Here is a 12,719-nt window from a genome sequence, read left to right as displayed (position 1 = left end):
AACCCAGGCGGGAAGCTGCGCTCCGTCCGAGTCAGACTCGGTCGTCGCGGCCCGGCTGAGGCTCGCTTGGTCGAGGGGGCGCGGCGCTGTGCCGGCGACTTTGCCCGCGCGAGGCACGTACGCTGTGGTCCGAAGGAAGAAGCGCGCGTCCCGAGTCAGACTCGGGCGCCGCAACCCGACGGTATCTCGCTGCGGCCAGGATGCGGAGTTGAGTCGGCACTGGGGGGATCCGGGAAGGACGAAGGGGCGGCGGCCAACAGTCGCAGCTCGTCGCCGCTGTCACCCAGACGGGAAGCTGCGCCCCGGCCGAGTCAGACTCGGTCGGTGCGGCCCGCTGCGGCCAGCTGGAGAGTGAGCTACGTGCCTGTACCGTGCTCCCGACGAACCGTCCCGGGGGGCTGGTGACGTCGCGCGATCGGCGCTTGATGCTGCGACCGGGAGGGAAGCTGCGCCCCGTCCGAGTCAGACTCGGTCGTTGCGGCCCACCCGAGCCCGCACGCCTCACGCGGAGGGGTCATACGCCCCGGCGGCCACGATAGACGTCCTCCCGCTTCGCGGTGGTCGGGAGGGCTTAGCGGATAGGTGCAGATGCGGGGGCGGCTTCCCGAGATAGCCGTCCCTAGGTTAGGCGAGGGTTTGAGAAACATCTTTCGCGGTAGACCGGCGCGGCCGGCGGACGCCCACGTGGCGTGCCGCGAGTCGGATCGCGCGCTCGGCCTCCGTTGATGGCCGCTAGGTGCGTGCGTGGAATCGGGGCGTCTCGGTCTCGCTGCCGTACGGCTCGCGCTAGGCCTGCTGGGGGCGGCGTCGGAGCGCGCGCTCGCGCGGCGGCCGTAGCGCTAGAGGGCGACCCGCAAGTGGGGAGGAACCGTCCACCCAACGCCGGCGCTAGCCGGGGCCGGTGGGGGCCCTACCAAGGCGGGTCATGGTCGCATGTCGGTCGGTCCGGCCTCTGTTTACCGAGGCGGCCGGCACCTCCATCTGCCTTGGATGCCCCGAATCCGCAGACTTTCCTCCGGCCTCAGCTTAACGAGACGGCCGTTGCCTCCATCCTTGGATGTTAACATTCGCAGAGTTTCAGCTCCGGGCTAGGGCGGGTGAAGTCGTCTCGAACCACGTGCCTGAAGGCCGCCTCGCGCCGGATGCAGGCCCCGCTCTGTCGTGCGGTGTGACCGTCCAACGCGGGCATCGCTAGATTAGCCGTGGCCACGATCCTTTTCCACACCGCGAGCCTTTCGCCCTCGGCCGGTGGTCGCTCAGTTCACGGGCCGCTGATCCCGCTCCATCTCTCCGGCCTGTGTTTAAGGAGGCGGCCGGTCCTCCTTCCTTGGATGGACCATTCGCATATTTTTCGCCCGGCCTGTGTTTAAGGAGGCGGCCGTCCTCCTTCCTTGGATGGACCATTCGCATATTTTTCGCCCGGCCTGTGTTTAAGGAGGCGGCCGGTAACTCCCTTTCTTGGATGAGACCCAACATTCGCATATTTTTCGCCCGGCCTGTGTTTAAGGAGGCGGCCGGTCCTCCCATTCTGCCAGTGTTCCTTGGACTTTGAAAATTTCAAAGTCTTTCCGCTCCGGGCTAGGGCGGGTGAGGTCGTCTCGAACCACGTGCCTGAAGGCCGCCTCGCGCCAGATGCGGCCCCGCTCTGTCGTGCGGTGTGACCGTCCAACGCGGGCATCGCTAGATTAGCCGTGGCCACGATCCTTCCACACCGCGAGCCTTTCGCCCTCGGCCGGTGTCGGTCAACGTGTGGGTTTGGGGGGAAGGACGGCTGCCGGGAGCAGACAGCCGTCCCCGGGTGGGGTGTACAGTCCTTCCACCGCGGCCGCCGGGAGCAGACGGCCGTCGAGCGATTCTGCCATTGTTCCTAGGACTTTGTACATTTTAAAGACCCTCCGCGCGGGCCGCTGATCCCGCTCGGTCGCTCCGGCCTGTGTTTAAGGAGGCGGCCGGTCCTCCCATTCTGCCAGTGTTCCTTGGACTTTGAATATTTCAAAGTCTTTTCGCTCCGGGCTAGGGCGGGTGAGGTCGTCTCGAACCACGTGCCTGAAGGCCGCCTCGCGCCGGATGCAGGCCCCGCTCTGTCGTGCGGTGTGACCGTCCAACGCGGGCATCGCTAGATTAGCCGTGGCCACGATCCTTCCACACCGCGAGCCTTTCGCCCTCGGCCGGTGTCGGTCAACGTGTGGGGTGGGGGGGAAGGACGGCTGCCGGGAGCAGACAGCCGTCCCCGGGTGGGGTGTACAGTCCCTTCACCGCGGCCGCCGGGAGCAGACGGCCGTCGAGCGATTCTGCCATTGTCCCTAGGACTTTGTACATTTCAAAGACCCTGCGCGCGGGCCGCTGATCCCGCTCGGTCGCTCCGGCCTGTGTTTAAGGAGGCGGCCGGTCCTCCCATTCTGCCAGTGTTCCTTGGACTTTGAAAAGTCTTTCCGCTCCGGGCTAGGGCGGGTGAGGTCGTCTCGAACCACGTGCCTGAAGGCCGCCTCGCGCCGGATGCAGGCCCCGCTCTGTCGTGCGGTGTGACCGTCCAACGCGGGCATCGCTAGATTAGCCGTGGCCACGATCCTTCCACACCGCGAGCCTTTCGCCCTCGGCCGGTGTCGGTCAACGTGTGGGTTTGGGGGGAAGGACGGCTGCCGGGAGCAGACAGCCGTCCCCGGGTGGGGTGTACAGTCCCTTCACCGCGGCCGCCGGGAGCAGACGGCCGTCGAGCGATTCTGCCATTGTTCCTAGGACTTTGTACATTTTAAAGACCCTCCGCGCGGGCCGCTGATCCCGCTCGGTCGCTCCGGCCTGTGTTTAAGGAGGCGGCCGGTCCTCCCATTCTGCCAGTGTTCCTTGGACTTTGAATATTTCAAAGTCTTTCCGCTCCGGGCTAGGGCGGGTGAGGTCGTCTCGAACCACGTGCCTGAAGGCCGCCTCACGCCGGATGCAGGCCCCGCTCTGTCGTGCGGTGTGACCGTCCAACGTGGGCATCGCTAGATTAGCCGTGGCCACGATCCTTCCACACCGCGAGCCTTTCGCCCTCGGCTGATGTTCGGCCAACGTGTGGGGAGGGGGGGAAGGACGGCTGCCGGGAGCAGACAGCCGTCCCCGGGTGGGGTGTACAGTCCCTTCACCGCGGCCGCCGGGAGCAGACGGCCGTCGAGCGATTCTGCCATTGTTCCTAGGACTTTGTACATTTAAAGACCCTCCGCGCGGGCCGCTGATCCCGCTCCGTCTCTCCGGCCTGTGTTTAAGGAGGCGGCCGGTCCTCCCATTCTGCCATTGTTCCTTGGACTTGTAAAAGTCTTTCCGCTCCGGGCTAGGGCGGGTGAGGTCGTCTCGAACCACGTGCCTGAAGGCCGCCTCGCGCCGGATGCAGGCCCCGCTCTGTCGTGCGGTGTGACCGTCCAACGCGGGCATCGCTAGATTAGCCGTGGCCACGATCCTTCCACACCGCGAGCCTTTCGCCCTCGGCTGATGTTCGGCCAACGTGTGGGGAGGGGGTTATGGACGGCTGCCGGGAGCAGACAGCCGTCCCCGGGAGGGGAGACTTCACGGCGGCCGCCGGGAGCAGACGGCCGTCGAGAGATTCTGCCAGTGTGTTCCTTGGACTTTGAAAAGTCTTTCCGCTCCGGGCTAGGGCGGGTGAGGTCGCCTCGAACCACGTGCCTGAAGGCCGCCTCGCGCCGGATGCAGGCCCCGCTCTGTCGTGCGGTGTGACCGTCCAACGCGGGCATCGCTAGATTAGCCGTGGCCACGATCCTTCCACACCGCGAGCCTTTCGCCCTCGGCCGGTGTTCGCTCAATGCGCGGGCCGCTGATCCCGCTCCATCTCTCCGGCCTGTGTTTAAGGAGGCGGCCGGTCCTCCCATTCTGCCATTGTTCCTTGGACTTGTAAAAGTCTTTCCGCTCCGGGCTAGGGCGGGTGAGGTCGTCTCGAACCACGTGCCTGAAGGCCGCCTCGCGCCGGATGCAGGCCCCGCTCTGTCGTGCGGTGTGACCGTCCAACGCGGGCATCGCTAGATTAGCCGTGGCCACGATCCTTCCACACCGCGAGCCTTTCGCCCTCGGCTGGTGTTCGGCCAACGTGTGGGGAGGGGGTTAAGGACGGCTGCCGGGAGCAGACAGCCGTCCCCGGGAGGGGAGACTTCACGGCGGCCGCCGGGAGCAGACGGCCGTCGAGCGATTCTGCCAGCGTTCCTTGTACTTTGAATATTTCACAGCCGTGCTCGCACTTAGGAAATTTTCGAGCGCTGTGGCACTTAGAAATTTTTCGTCAAGAGAGGCACTTAGACATTTTTCGTCAAGAGAGGCACTTAGAAAATTTTTCTCTCTCTCTCTGTGTGCCTTCCAGGGTGCTGTGCAACCCTGCGTGTTGTGTTCCCACCGAGCAAGGGGCGCTGCTGGCGGCCATGACCAAGCGCTCGGCACCGGGCCCTTTCATTTTGTGGGGTAAATTATGCGCCCCCCATGCTCGTTCTGACTATATTTTGCGAAAGGGGGGTAAATCGTTGATGAGTACGCTGACTAGGGGGACCATTTAGCGTACTCTGGCGCACCTGAAGACCAAAGTTGGTACTGCACCCTCCCCCTGGTACCCCAGCCCCTGGTACCTAAAGAGGGAGAGGCCGAATTTTCGCTTTTTGGGGCCGACCGAGGGAACCAGCCGAGGCGGACACTTTTCGGCTCAAGAGCCGTTGGCACTTAGAAAAAATTCGCACAAGTTGGCAGGGCTACCAGGGGAAGAGGCCGAATTTTCGCTTTTGAAGGCCGACCGCGGGAACCAGCCGAGGCGGACACTTTTCGGCTCAAGAGCCGTTGGCACTTAGAAAATATTTGCCAAACTTGGCTTGACTTCCAGGAGAAGAGGCCGAATTTTCACTTTTGGTGGCCGACCTGGGGAACCAGCCGAGGCGGACACTTTTCGGCTCAAGAGCCGTTGGCACTTAGAAAATATTTGCCAAACTTGGCTTGACTTCCAGGAGAAGAGGCCGAATTTTCACTTTTGGTGGCCGTTATGGGGAACCAGCCGAGGCGGACACTTTTCGGCTCAAGAGCCGTTGGCACTTAGAAAATATTTGCCAAACATGGCTTGACTTCCAGGAGAAGAGGCCGAATTTTCACTTTTGGTGGCCGTTATGGGGAACCAGCCGAGGCGGACACTTTACGCTGGTTGAGTCGTTGGCACTTAGAAAATATTTGCCAAACTTGGCTTGACTTCCAGGAGAAGAGGCCGAATTTTCACTTTTGGTGGCCGACCTGGGGAACCAGCCGAGGCGGACACTTTACGCTGGTTGAGTCGTTGGCACTTAGAAAATATCTGCCAAACTTGGCTTGACTTCCAGGAGAAGAGGCCGAATTTTCACTTTTGGTGACCGACCTGGGGAACCAGCCGAGGCGGACACTTTACGCTGGTTGAGTCGTTGGCACTTAGAAAATATTTGCCAAACTTGGCTTGACTTCCAGGAGAAGAGGCCGAATTTTCACTTTTGGTGGCCGACCTGGGGAACCAGCCGAGGCGGACACTTACGCTGGTTGAGTCGTTGGCACTTAGAAAATATTCGCCAAACTTGGCAAGACTTCCAGGAGAAGAGGCCGAATTTTCACTTTTGGTGGCCGACCTGGGGAACCAGCCGAGGCGGACACTTTACGCTGGTTGAGTCGTTGGCACTTAGAAAATATTTGCCAAACTTGGCTTGACTTCCAGGAGAAGAGGCCGAATTTTCACTTTTCATGGCCGTTATGGGGAACCAGCCGAGGCGGACACTTTGCGCTGGTTGAGTCGTTGGCACTTAGAAAATATTTGCCAAACTTGGCTTGACTTCCAGGAGAAGAGGCCGAATTTTCACTTTTGGTGGCCGTTATGGGGAACCAGCCGAGGCGGACACTTTAGGCTGGTTGAGTCGTTGGCACTCAGAAAATATTCGCCAAACTTGGCCAGACTTCCAGGAGAAGAGGCCGAATTTTCACTTTTGGTGACCGACCTGGGGAACCAGCCGAGGCGGACACTTTACGCTGGTTGAGTCGTTGGCACTTAGAAAATATTTGCCAAACTTGGCTTGACTTCCAGGAGAAGAGGCCGAATTTTCACTTTTGGTGGCCGACCTGGGGAACCAGCCGAGGCGGACACTTTACGCTGGTTGAGTCGTTGGCACTTAGAAAATATTCGCCAAACTTGGCAAGACTTCCAGGAGAAGAGGCCGAATTTTCACTTTTGGTGGCCGACCTGGGGAACCAGCCGAGGCGGACACTTTACGCTGGTTGAGTCGTTGGCACTTAGAAAATATTTGCCAAACTTGGCTTGACTTCCAGGAGAAGAGGCCGAATTTTCACTTTTCATGGCCGTTATGGGGAACCAGCCGAGGCGGACACTTTTCGGCTCAAGAGCCGTTGGCACTTAGAAAATATTTGCCAAACATGGCTTGACTTCCAGGAGAAGAGGCCGAATTTTCACTTTTGGTGGCCGTTATGGGGAACCAGCCGAGGCGGACACTTTACGCTGGTTGAGTCGTTGGCACTTAGAAAATATTTGCCAAACTTGGCTTGACTTCCAGGAGAAGAGGCCGAATTTTCACTTTTGGTGGCCGACCTGGGGAACCAGCCGAGGCGGACACTTTACGCTGGTTGAGTCGTTGGCACTTAGAAAATATTCGCCAAACTTGGCCAGACTTCCAGGAGAAGAGGCCGAATTTTCACTTGTTGTGGCCGTTATGGGGAACCAGCCGAGGCGGACACTTTACGCTGGTTGGGTCGTTGGCACTTAGAAAATATTCGCCAAACTTGGCCAGACTTCCAGGAGAAGAGGCCGAATTTTCACTTGTTGTGGCCGTTATGGGGAACCAGCCGAGGCGGACACTTTACGCTGGTTGGGTCGTTGGCACTTAGAAAATATTCGCCAAACTTGGCCAGACTTCCAGGAGAAGAGGCCGAATTTTCACTTGTTGTGGCCGTTATGGGGAACCAGCCGAGGCGGACACTTTACGCTGGTTGGGTCGTTGGCACTTAGAAAATATTCGCCAAACTTGGCTTGACTTCCAGGAGAAGAGGCCGAATTTTCACTTATGGTGGCCGTTATGGGGAACCAGCCGAGGCGGACACTTTACGCTGGTCGAGTCGTTGGCACTTAGAAAATATTCGCCAAACTTGGCCAGACTTCCAGGAGAAGAGGCCGAATTTTCACTTGTTCTGGCCGACCTGGGGAACCAGACGAGGCGGACACATCACCCCGCAAGTGCCGTTGGCACTTTGAAAATATTCGCCAAACTTGGCCAGACTTCCAGGAGAAGAGGCCGAATTTTCACTTGTTCTGGCCGACCTGGGGAACCAGACGAGGCGGACACATCACCCCGCAAGTGCCGATGGCACTTAGAAAATATTCGCCAAACTTGGCCGGACTTCCAGGAGAAGAGGCCGAATTTTCGCTTTTTCTGGCCGACCTGGGGAACCAGACGAGGCGGACACATCACCCCGCAAGTGCCGTTGGCACTTTGAAAATATTCGCCAAACTTGGCCGGACTTCCAGGAGAAGAGGCCGAATTTTCACTTGTTCTGGCCGACCTGGGGAACCAGACGAGGCGGACACATCACCCCGCAAGTGCCGTTGGCACTTTGAAAATATTCGCCAAACTTGGCCGGACTTCCAGGAGAAGAGGCCGAATTTTCACTTTTTCTGGCCGACCTGGGGAACCAGACGAGGCGGACACATCACCCCGCAAGTGCCGTTGGCACTTTGAAAATATTCGAAACTTCCATCAAACACACATCGGCTTTTTCGCCGTCGCTGTCCGGCCTGGGCACCATCGTGGCTCGGACAGTTCGTGTGCCAGCTTCCGTTGGCACTTAGAACATTTTTCAAAATAAAAATAAACAGTCCTGCACATACGTGCCGACTATATTTTGCGAAAGGGGAGTAAACCGATGAGTACACTAACTAGGGGGACCAACAGACCGTAGTGGTCTCCCCTGGTACCTAAATGCATACCCCTGGTACCTCAGCGACTACCCCTGGTACCTAAATGCGTACCCCTGGTACCTCAGAGAGGCCGAATTTTCACATTCCGTGGCCGAACTAGGGAACCGGACGAGGCGGACACTTTTCCGGGAGAGACCCGATGGCACTTAGAAAATATTCGCTCAAGTTGGCAGGACTTCCAGAGCAAGAGGCCGAATTTTCACATTATGTGGCCGAACCGGGGAACCAGCCGAGTCGGACACTTTTCCGGGAGAGACCCGATGGCACTTAGAAAATATTCGCTCAAGTTGGCAGGACTTCCAGAGCAAGAGGCCGAATTTTCACATTATGTGGCCGAACTAGGGAACCGGACGAGTCGGACACTTTTCCGGGCAAGACCCGATGGCACTTAGAAAATATTCGCTCAAGTTGGCAGGACTTCCAGAGCAAGAGGCCGAATTTTCACATTATGTGGCCGAACTAGGGAACCGGACGAGTCGGACACTTTTCCGGGCAAGACCCGATGGCACTTAGAAAATATTCGCTCAAGTTGGCAGGACTTCCAGAGCAAGAGGCCGAATTTTCACTCGCTCGGGCCGACTCGGGGAACCAGCCGAGTCGGACACTTTTCCGGGCAAGACCCGATGGCACTTAGAAAATATTCGCTCAAGTTGGCAGGACTTCCAGAGCAAGAGGCCGAATTTTCACTCGTTCGGGCCGACTCGGGGAACCAGCCGAGTCGGACACTTTTCCGGGCAAGACCCGATGGCACTTAGAAAATATTCGCTCAAGTTGGCAGGACTTCCAGAGCAAGAGGCCGAATTTTCACATTATGTGGCCGAACTAGGGAACCGGACGAGTCGGACACTTTTCCGGGCAAGACCCGATGGCACTTAGAAAATATTCGCTCAAGTTGGCAGGACTTCCAGAGCAAGAGGCCGAATTTTCACTCGTTCGGGCCGACTCGGGGAACCAGCCGAGTCGGACACTTTTCCGGGCAAGACCCGATGGCACTTAGAAAATATTCGCTCAAGTTGACAGGACTTCCAGAGCGAGAGGCCGAATTTTCACTCGGTCGGGCCGACTCGGGGAACCAGACGAGTCGGACACTTTTCCGGGCAAGACCCGTTGGCACTTAGAAAATATTCGCTCAATTTGGCAGGACTTCCAGAGCAAGAGGCCGAATTTTCACTCGTTTGGGCCGACTCGGGGAACCAGCCGAGTCGGACACTTTTCCGGGCAAGACCCGATGGCACTTAGAAAATATTCGCTCAAGTTGACAGGACTTCCAGAGCGAGAGGCCGAATTTTCACTCGGTCGGGCCGACTCGGGGAACCAGACGAGTCGGACACTTTTCCGGGCAAGACCCGTTGGCACTTAGAAAATATTCGCTCAATTTGGCAGGACTTCCAGAGCAAGAGGCCGAATTTTCGCTCGTTCGGGCCGACTCGGGGAACCAGCCGAGTCGGACACTTTTCCGGGCAAGACCCGATGGCACTTAGAAAATATTCGCTCAAGTTGGCAGGACTTCCAGAGCAAGAGGCCGAATTTTCGCTCGTTCGGGCCGACTCGGGGAACCAGCCGAGTCGGACACTTTTCCGGGCAAGACCCGATGGCACTTAGAAAATATTCGCTCAAGTTGGCAGGACTTCCAGAGCAAGAGGCTGAATTTTCACTTTTTCTGGCCGACTCGGGGAACCAGCCGAGTCGGACACTTTTCCGGGCAAGACCCGATGGCACTTAGAAAATATTCGCTAAAGTTGGCAGGACTTCCAGAGCAAGAGGCCGAATTTTCGCTCGTTCGGACCGACTCGGGGAACCAGCCGAGTCGGACACGTTACGGCCGAACAGCCGTTGGCACTTAGAAAATATTCGCTCAAGTTGGCAGGACTTCCAGAGCGAGAGGCCGAATTTTCGCTCGTTCGGGCCGACTCGGGGAACCAGCCGAGTCGGACACTTTTCCGGGCAAGACCCGATGGCACTTAGAAAATATTCGCTCAAGTTGGCAGGACTTCCAGAGCGAGAGGCCGAATTTTCGCTCGTTCGGGCAGACTCGGGGAACCAGCCGAGTCGGACACATTACGGCCGAACACCCGTTGGCACTTAGAAAATATTAGCTCAAGTCGGCCGGACTTCCAGGCGAAGAGGCCGAATTTTCACTTTTTCTGGCCGACTCGGGGAACCAGCCGAGTCGGACACATTTCGGCGTAACACCCGTTGGCACTTAGAAAATATTCGCCCAAGTCGGCCGGACTTCCAGGCGAAGAGGCCGAATTTTCGCTCGTTCGGGCCGACCGGAGGAACCAGCCGAGTCGGACACATTACGGTGTAACACCCGTTGGCACTTAGAAAATATTCGCCAAAGTTCGTTGGACCTCCAGGCGAAGAGGCCGAATTTTCGCTCGTTCGGGCCGACTCGGGGCACCAGCCGAGTCGGACACATTACGGCCGAACACCCGTTGGCACTTAGAAAATATTCGCCAAAGTTCGTCGGACTTCCAGGCGAAGAGGCCGAATTTTCGCTCGTTCGGGCCGACTCGGGGAACCAGCCGAGTCGGACACATTTCGGCGCAACACCCGTTGGCACTTAGAAAATATTCGCCAAAGTTCGTCGGACTTCCAGGCGAAGAGGCCGAATTTTCGCTCGTTCGGGCCGACTCGGGGAACCAGCCGAGTCGGACACATTTCGGCGCAACACCCGTTGGCACTTAGAAAATATTCGCCAAAGTCGGCCGGACTTCCAGGCGAAGAGGCCGAATTTTCGCTCGTTCGGGCCGACTCGGGGAACCAGCCGAGTCGGACACATTTCGGCGCAACACCCGTTGGCACTTAGAAAATATTCGCCAAAGTCGGCCGGACTTCCAGGCGAAGAGGCCGAATTTTCGCTCGTTCGGGCCGACTCGGGGAACCAGCCGAGTCGGACACATTTCGGCGCAACACCCGTTGGCACTTAGAAAATATTCGCCAAAGTTCGTCGGACCTCCAGAGCGAGAGGCCGAATTTTCACTTTTTCTGGCCGACCGGAGAACCAGCCGAGGCGGACACATCACGCCGCTTTTGCCGTTGGCATATTCGAAACTTCCAGAATCGGCTTTTTCGCCGTCGCTGTCCGGCCTGGGCACCATCGTGGCTCGGACACGTCGTGTGCCAGCGTCCGCTGGCACTTAGAAAATTTTTCAAAATAAAAATAAACAGTCCTGCACATACGTGCCCACTATATTTTGCGAAAGGGGAGTAAACCGTCGATGAGTACGCTGACTAGTGGGACCAACCATCGCGCTCTGGCGCACCTGAAGACCAAAGTTGGTACTGCACCCTACCCCTGGTACCCAAACGGGGTAGAGGCCGATTTTTCGCATTTGGCGGCCGACCTAGGGAACCAGAAGAGGCGGACACTTTTCCGAGCAAGTGCCGATGGCACTTCCAGAGCGAGAGGCCGAATAATCGTAATTTGTGGCCGACTTGGGAACCAGCGAAGGCGGATAGGAAGTGGAGCGGGTCCCGCCGGCTGGTCCGCGGGCCAATTGCGGTCCCGCGAGTTAGCGATCGCGGTCCGGAATTCTAGCCGACTTGGGAACCAGCGAAGGCGGATAGGAAGTGGATTGGGTCCCGCCGGCTGGTCCGCGGGCCAATTGCGGTCCCGCGAGTTAGCGATTGCGGTCCGGAATTCTAGCCGACTTGGGAACCAGCGAAGGCGGATAGGAAGTCAAGTGGGTCCCGCCGGCTGGTCCGCGGGCCAATTGCGGTCCCGCGAGTTAGCGATCGCGGTCCGGAATTCTAGCCGACTTGGGAACCAGCGAAGGCGGATAGGAAGTCAAGCGGGTCCCGCCGGCTGGTCCGCGGGCCAATTGCGGTCCCGCGAGTTAGCGATCGCGGTCCGGAATTCTAGCCGGCCGGGGACCACCGCGAGGCGGATGGGTGGTCACCGAGGTCCCGCCGGCTGGTCCGCGGGCCATTTAGGGTCCCGCGAGTTACCGATCGCGGTCCGGAATTCTACCCGGCCAGGGACCACCGCGAGGCGGATGGGTGGTCACCGAGGTACCGCCGGCTGGTCCGCGGGCCATTTAGGGTCCCGCGAGGTACCGATCGCGGTCCGGAATTCTACCCGGCCAGGGACCACCGCGAGGCGGATGGGTCTTCACCGAGGTCCCGCCGGCTGGTCCGCGGGCCATTTAGGGTCCCGCGAGTTACCGATCGCGGTCCGGAATTCTACCCGGCCGGGGACCACCGCGAGGCGGATGGGTGGTCACCGAGGTCCCGCCGGCTGGTCCGCGGGCCATTTAGGGTCCCGCGAGGTACCGATCGCGGTCCGGAATTCTACCCGGCTGGGGACCACCGCGAGGCGGATGGGTCTTCACCGAGGTCCCGCCGGCTGGTCCGCGGGCCATTTAGGGTCCCGCGAGTTACCGATCGCGGTCCGGAATTCTACCCGGCCGGGGACCACCGCGAGGCGGATGGGTGGTCACCGAGGTCCCGCCGGCTGGTCCGCGGGCCATTTAGGGTCCCGCGAGGTACCGATCGCGGTCCGGAATTCTACCCGGCTGGGGACCACCGCGAGGCGGATGGGTCTTCACCGAGGTCCCGCCGGCTGGTCCGCGGGCCATTTAGGGTCCCGCGAGTTACCGATCGCGGTCCGGAATTCTAGCCGGCCGGGGACCACCGCGAGGCGGATGGGTCTTCACCGAGGTCCCGCCGGCTGGTCCGCGGGCCATTTAGGGTCCCGCGAGGTACCGATCGCGGTCCGGAATTCTAGCCGGCCAGGGACCACCGCGAGGCGGAT

Source organism: Syngnathus floridae, unplaced genomic scaffold (assembly GCF_059516105.1).
Source record: "Syngnathus floridae isolate MCC-2025c unplaced genomic scaffold, RoL_Sflo_1.0 HiC_scaffold_258, whole genome shotgun sequence".
NCBI lineage: Eukaryota > Metazoa > Chordata > Actinopteri > Syngnathiformes > Syngnathidae > Syngnathus > Syngnathus floridae.
Note: the sequence above shows the minus strand (reverse complement) of the source record.